This window comes from Cynocephalus volans, chromosome 9, assembly GCF_027409185.1.
Source record: "Cynocephalus volans isolate mCynVol1 chromosome 9, mCynVol1.pri, whole genome shotgun sequence".
Lineage (NCBI taxonomy): Eukaryota > Metazoa > Chordata > Mammalia > Dermoptera > Cynocephalidae > Cynocephalus > Cynocephalus volans.
In genome coordinates, this window is record NC_084468.1 from 3,446,038 (window position 1) to 3,452,790 (window position 6,753).

The window sequence follows — 6,753 nt, forward strand, 5'->3', positions numbered from 1 at the left end:
ACAGTCCCTGAACTCCTGGCAAGGTGGGTCCCCCGGAGATGCTGTAAGTAGAAAAGCAAGTGACTCTTGATGCATCCAACTCTCTGCCCCCAAGGAGGGACTGGCTGTCGCTCCGGGATGATGAGTGAACGCTGCATTCCTGGTGTGCGTCAGGGCCACCCCGCAAAACTCCGTTGCTGAATCCTTCCACGGCACACTTCACCGAGCTGCACGGCGGCCTTCAGCACAGGCTCTGCAGGTAGCCTGTCGGACTGGAATCCTGCTTCAGCCACTTGCTGGCTGTGTGGCCTTGGGCAAGTGGCTTGCCCTCTCTGAGCTTCATTTTCCCTGTCAATAAACTGGGAATCATGGTAGCATCCACCACCAAGGGAGTGCTGTAGATTAAATGAACAAATACATGTAGAACATTGGGTATCCACTAAGTACCCTAAGTGGTCAGTACCCTTGGCTGTGAATAGCTGCTTTTGTTGAGAACTTCCTCTGCACCAGACATGCTGTGTCCTATTTCATTGTCCAGCTGCCTCTGCCCATGGGTGTCACTACTTCTGTTTCATTTGTGCAGAAACGAAAGCTCAGTGCATGTGCAAGACTTGAACAGATATTTGTACACATGTTCACAAGGGGAGCAGGTGCCATCCTGTGGGCACCTCGCATGCCACATCTCATGACCCCATCCCCACACCAATGAGACAATTGTCAGAAGCAAGCACACAGCGTTACCTGGCACTTAGAGGTCGTCTCCACTCTCAAATTAAATCAGGAGTAGAAATAACAATCTAGGTTTGTTCAAGAAAACTCTCCTTTTTCGAGCCTTAGTGCTGTTTTGGGAAAAGGGCTCTGGGTTTTTTTGCAGCCCCTCCCCCCACTGCCCATGGGGACTCAAAAGTCAAGGAGTGGCGTTGGGGAAGCGGGGAGCAGGATAGGAAATTGGCTGGAAGGGATGGTTGCCGTTTCTCCCAGTGAGACTGCAGTTCCATCCAGGGAGGTCCGAGGGCCAGGAAACCTCAGAATCCAGGGAGATGGGATCTGAACTCCATAGACAGCAGCATGACCCCTCCTTGGGGGTGCAGACAGACTGCTATGCCCATGACCTTACAGCACCCCTCTCCACCGAGAGACAGGAAGGATTGTGTCCATTTTACAGGAGAAAAAACTGAGGCTCAGAGACATGAAGGACTCATTTAGCTCTCCTGACTCTAATGTCCCACTTTGCCACCTGTTTTCTGCCACCTTAATCCCAGACCAGACCGCCACCTGCCCCACCCCCATGTAGGAGGGTCCTAGGCCAGGAAACTGGGAGAAGTTTAAGGACTGTGTCAGTTTCTTAGGGCTACCAAATGATCAGAAACTGGGGGACTTAAAACACTGTTCTAGAGGCCAGAAGTCTGGAATCCAGGTGTCAGCAGGGCCACGCTCTACCCAGAGGCTCTGGGGAGGATCCTTCCTGCCTCTTCCAGCTCCTGGTGGCTCCTGGTGCTCCTCGGCATCTCTCCAGTCTCTGCCTCCATCTCCACATGACCTCCTCCTCTATTTCTGTCTCTCTCTTCTGTGTGTCTGTCATAAGGACAAGTGTCACTGGGTTTAGGGTTTACCTGTGTAATCCAGGATTAAAAGTTAAGGATCTCAAGATCCTTAACTTAATTACATCTGCAAAGACCCTTTTCCCAAATAAGGTCACATTCACAGGTTCTGGAGGTTAGGGCATGGACATATTTTCGGGGCTGCCATTCAACCTACAGTTGGGGCCCAGGAGGGAAGTGGGTGAAGCAAGTCGTCACGCTCTGATGGAGGGTTGAGTACCAGACACAAGGTGCTTACAGCCAAGAATGGAGCCTGTTGTGACCCCGAGGATGGTTCCAGGTAGGAGAACCCCACTGCCGAGAGAGAAGCGTGTGCCCACCTGGATGGGGCAGAGTCAGAGTCCGCACCAGGTGACTCGGGTAACGTCCTCAGCTCCTCCCTCTGCCTGGACACACCTGGGCATGCCAGCAAAGTAGCAAAGGAGAGTCCTGGGGACTGTGACCATCTCCACCTGGGTGTGAATGACTGTCTGAGCAACCCACCTCGATGAGCAGACCTCAGGGAAAAGGCATAGAGGTTGGAACATTAAGTCTGTCCAGTGTATCCAGAGTCAGGCAAAGAACCAATCCACACCTGTTTGAAAACCTGAAGGTAAGTTCAGAGGTGGTGCTGTCAGCCAAGCTCTGGGTCACTGAGACACCTTCTAATGCGCTGTCTCTGGCCACAGAGGGGCGGGCAAGATGGCCACGGCCTGGCCTCTGGGAGCCTGCGGTCCAGTGGGGAACAGCCATGAGAGGGTGGCAGCAGCCCGCAGGAAACCCTCATCCCTGCCACATAAGGCCCCGCTCACGGCGCCGGCCGTGGTGCCAGCTGTCTCAGCCGCGAGCTCCTCTTTTCATTTGCACGTTCCTCCCAGTCCTTCTCTGCTGCTTTTGGCTCATTGATAGCATTGCTGCTGTCTTCCACTGCACTGCTCCGGGGCTGTAGAGGGCCACTTGCTGCCCGGTGATGCATGGAGCACAGGGACAGGGGGACGCCGAGATGGGAGACTCCTCAGAAAGCACTGGTGCCACGCGGGCCTCTGGCAGAGCACCCTGAGCGCGGATTCCGCTTTCTTCCCCACTGCTGTTGTCGCAGACCCTCAAATCCCACCACTCTGTTCCTCAAACGGTAAAACAGAATTACCACATGACCCAGGAATTCTGCTCCTGGGCACACACCCCAAAGCATTGAAACCAAGAGTTCAAGCAAACCCTCGTGCACAAACGTTCCCAGCAGCGCAGTTCACAAGGGCCAGAAGGTGGACACAGCTCCAGCGTCCCAGACAAACGGCTGAACAGACACGGCCCATCCACATGGACGGGAGGAGGCGCTGACACGTGGCACAGCGTGGTGGGACCTTGAAGCCGCGATGCTGAGGGAAAGAGGACAAAGGACCCCCTGCTGTAGGCTTCCGTTTGTACGAAATGTCCCGAATAGGCCGATCCACAGAGAGAGAACTCGGACGGTGGTTGCCAGGGGCTGGGGGAGGGGCTGGGGAGTCACTGCTTCAGGGGTGCAGGGCTCTCTTCTGGGGAGATGAAAACGTTTGGGAACCACATCGAGGTTGTGGGTCGAAGCACGGTGAACTCACTGAATGAATTAATTGTGCTTGAAAATGGATGATATTATATTGTGTGAGTTTCATCCCAGCTTTAAAAATCGTGTGTCCCTCCCTGCATCTCAGACAGCCCTGGGGTCATTCCTTCTTCCTGGAGAGCTTCCGAGTGGCTAGGAGCCCCCGAGTGACAGGCCAGGAGGTGCCCTTGGCCCTTGTTCCCTGAAGTGTCTCACCCCCCAGGCTCTAGCATGCTGGCACACACGATGCTGTGCTGGAGAACATGGCCTGGGTCTTGTGGCTTCTGTCAGCCACAGGCGGGTCCAGTGCCCCACACCTGGAGGCTGGGCTGGCCAGTGGCTGGCTTTGACCTGAACTGGCCGAAGTGACACCATTTGAGGTGACCCGAGGAGAGCCTGAAAGGACTTCACATTCCTCCTCCTCCCTCCCCACTTCATCTGAACAATTCAGCCCCAGAAGGGCACCTGTGGAGGTCAGGAGAGTGTCCCACAGGGTGGTGACAGCAGGTGCCCAGCCGAGGGCATGGTCCAGCTGGGTGGGAAGGGTGCTGTACTAGTCCATTGCTGTTGCTTACAACAAAATACCTGGAACTGGCTTATTTATAAAGAAAACAAAATTTATTGCTTACGGTTTCAGAGGCTGGGAAGTCCAAAGTCCAGGGAACACATCTGGTGAGGGCTTTCTTTGATGGTGGCAATAGTGACTCAGGGGTCTCACATGGCAGAAAATGGTGGAGCAGAGAGAGACTCTCATGTGCTCTCCTTTTTAAAGCCCTCAGAACCTCGCCCCTGACCACCATCTTTAACCCATTCACTACTGTAAGGTCCTACAATCCAATCACCTCTCCAAGGCCCCACCTTCCAATTACCATAATAGGACTTCCCAGCCCCAACAGTTACAGTGGGGATTAAGTTTTGGGGGAGCATTCTTTCCTAGGCAGGTGTCCATCCATAACGTCATGAACACGGCAGCCCAGCACAGGGTCTCGGAGCCCAGAGGGGGTGAACAGAGGCACTCTCAGAGGGGACTGTCAGAGCCTGAGCAGGAGAGTGGGATGTCTGCGGTGGGGGTGGGAGTCCATGGTCACAGGAGGTTGGCTTCATTGAGGTAGTGATCAAATGAGCAAACTTGTTGAGGCTGATGAGAGCCAGGTCTCTTGCTGGACAGGGAGTTACACACCCAGAGGAAGGAGGAAACAGGGACAATCCCTGCCATGTTGGACATGCATTAGGCTGATTTGTAATATATGCAGGTAGATCCCAACACACACAGAGATGTAAGTGTGTGTGCACATGTGCTTATGTAAATAAATATGTGGGTACGTCCCCGGCTCTGCACAAACACCCCAATGCCGTGGGCTCATTTGGCCCCCAGACCTTGGCTTTGCATTGCCAGTCTCCTTTAAAAGGAACCAGGGTCCTTAGAGGAATGTGTGATCCTAAGAACTGGTTAAACCTGAGCCATCCTGTCGCATTAGGAAGGAGGTGCACAAGAAATGAGAGGACATGTTAGGTGGACAAAGGAGCCACCACAAAGGGCTCCCACTGGCCAGAGGGGTCACGCTTTAACATGAAAATATATAATGGTAGTGATGGAATGAAACCTATTGAATAAAACAGGAATCCCAGGGCCCACCATTTTATGAATTAATGAATGGTTAATTGAAACTATGGTAAAGAACAGGATATTTACATATCTCAATGTACCTCCCTACAAAACACTGGATAATTGCAAAAATGAAAAAGTGTAACCTTACAGTGGAGAAATCCGGCCGACCCCACCGTAATCAGGGTCCAAAGTTAACGTCCCCAGCAATGGGACAAATCACAGCTGTGAACCACACGGTCAGAGCAATGAGGACAGGACGGCATCGCTTTCGTGATTTTCCTGCCAAAGACGCAAAACCTGAACCTACTCGCGAGGAGACGTGAGGCAGTTTCGTGCAGATGCCAGCGCATGGCCTGTCAGGACAGGCTTGTGCATGCGACCTTTGGTAGTTTGCCAGTGTGTCTGTGCAGCGGATTCCCAGCAGCTCCTGCAGCAGCAGCGCTGAAGGAAGGGTAGGTGTGCATGTAATCCTGCTAGAAATTCAGCAGCACGTTTAAAAGTGTAGCATGTCCGCTGCGACCCACCTAAGGTCAGCTACTGTGCAGGGAGAGCTTCTCAGAGCTGCTCCTCCGTGACTCTGCCAGGAAGGAACGCCCCTCACGCTCTGGCCTAAAACAGCCATTTCTTCAACAATTGGAGCTCCCAACAGGCAAACCATGAGTCCCGCTCTTCACATGTCCTTGATCACTGTAATCTTCCATCTTTGAGGTAACTTCTGCTCAGAGGGAGGACCGGCCTGTCCTGGGTCCCTGGCTTAGCTGCTTAGGGGACCCTGAGTGAAACCCGCTTCCGGAGGCCTGTGCCGGTGGCCTCAGCAGCACGTACTCTGCTCTCGGGTGGCTGTGAAGATAGATGGGATCGTGGACATAAGTCTGCCACACCCAGTGCAGGAACGAGCCTCTTTTCTTTTGTCCTTTTGCAAGGCCTGGGTCCTAACTGGCCCAGGGCTACCCCACTAGGGACAGAGCCCATGTAGTCAGCTCCCAAGGGTTGCTCTGATCCAGGTTCTCTCAGAGCTGGCTTCACAGATGCGACCTTGACACTTCCCTAACTTGTACAGCAAATTCTCGGGAGCATGAGGAGGGGCAGGGGTATGGCCACTGGGTCCTCGGCATTCCATTCAGGCCCGACGATGTGGCCATCTATCCCAGCCCCCACCCAGCCAGAGCAGGAGCGAAGTTCAGCAGGGGTGGGGGGCAGTACAGGGAGAGCAGACTCCTCTAGCGGCTCCTGGCTTTGCCCACCTGGAGCAGGTGGCCCGAGACCATAGCCAAGTCCTGGTGGGGTCACTGAGGTGGCTTGGGATCATCCTGGCCTCTGTGCCTGCAGCCCTACCCAGCCCAGCCCCTCGGGCTCCATGACTGGGCCCTGCTCACCTAAAGCCCAAGGACTGCTCTGGGACTGTTTGTTTCTGAACATCCCAGACCAGGAGTTGGCCCCAGGCCTCTTGGCCTGAGGGCTTCTCTCTAAAGCAGCCACAGCCACAGATCCCAGCAGTGTTGCCCGAATGTGCCCCTCTAAGACCATGCTGCCACCTTGCACGCTCCTGTATCATGGAAGCGCCAGCTGGGTGCCGGGCATAGAGACTGAGCCTCGCTAGGAGAAACAGAAGCTACCGCGTGAACGAGAAGGGGGAATGGAGGAGCCAGCACTGTCACGGACCTGCGGCAGAGCTCTAGATGGTATGGAGGGGCGCCCAACCAGTGCTGGAGGGAGAGCAGGCTTCACAGAGGAGGGGGGCTTCTGAGTTGGGTCTCAAGTTCAGCGGCCGTCACGCATTGTGTCCCTTTGTATTCCTTCTGGGGGTCAGTGGTGACCCCAAAAATGACATGTCCATGTCTTGACCCCTGAGACCTATGAATGTGACCTCATTTGGGAAAAAGGTCTTTGCAGATCTGATTAAGCTAAGGATCTTGAGATGAGATGACCCTGGAGCAGGGTGACTGGTGTCCTCACGAGGAAAAGGAGGAGGTTTGGATGCACAGACACACACATGGGGAGAAGTC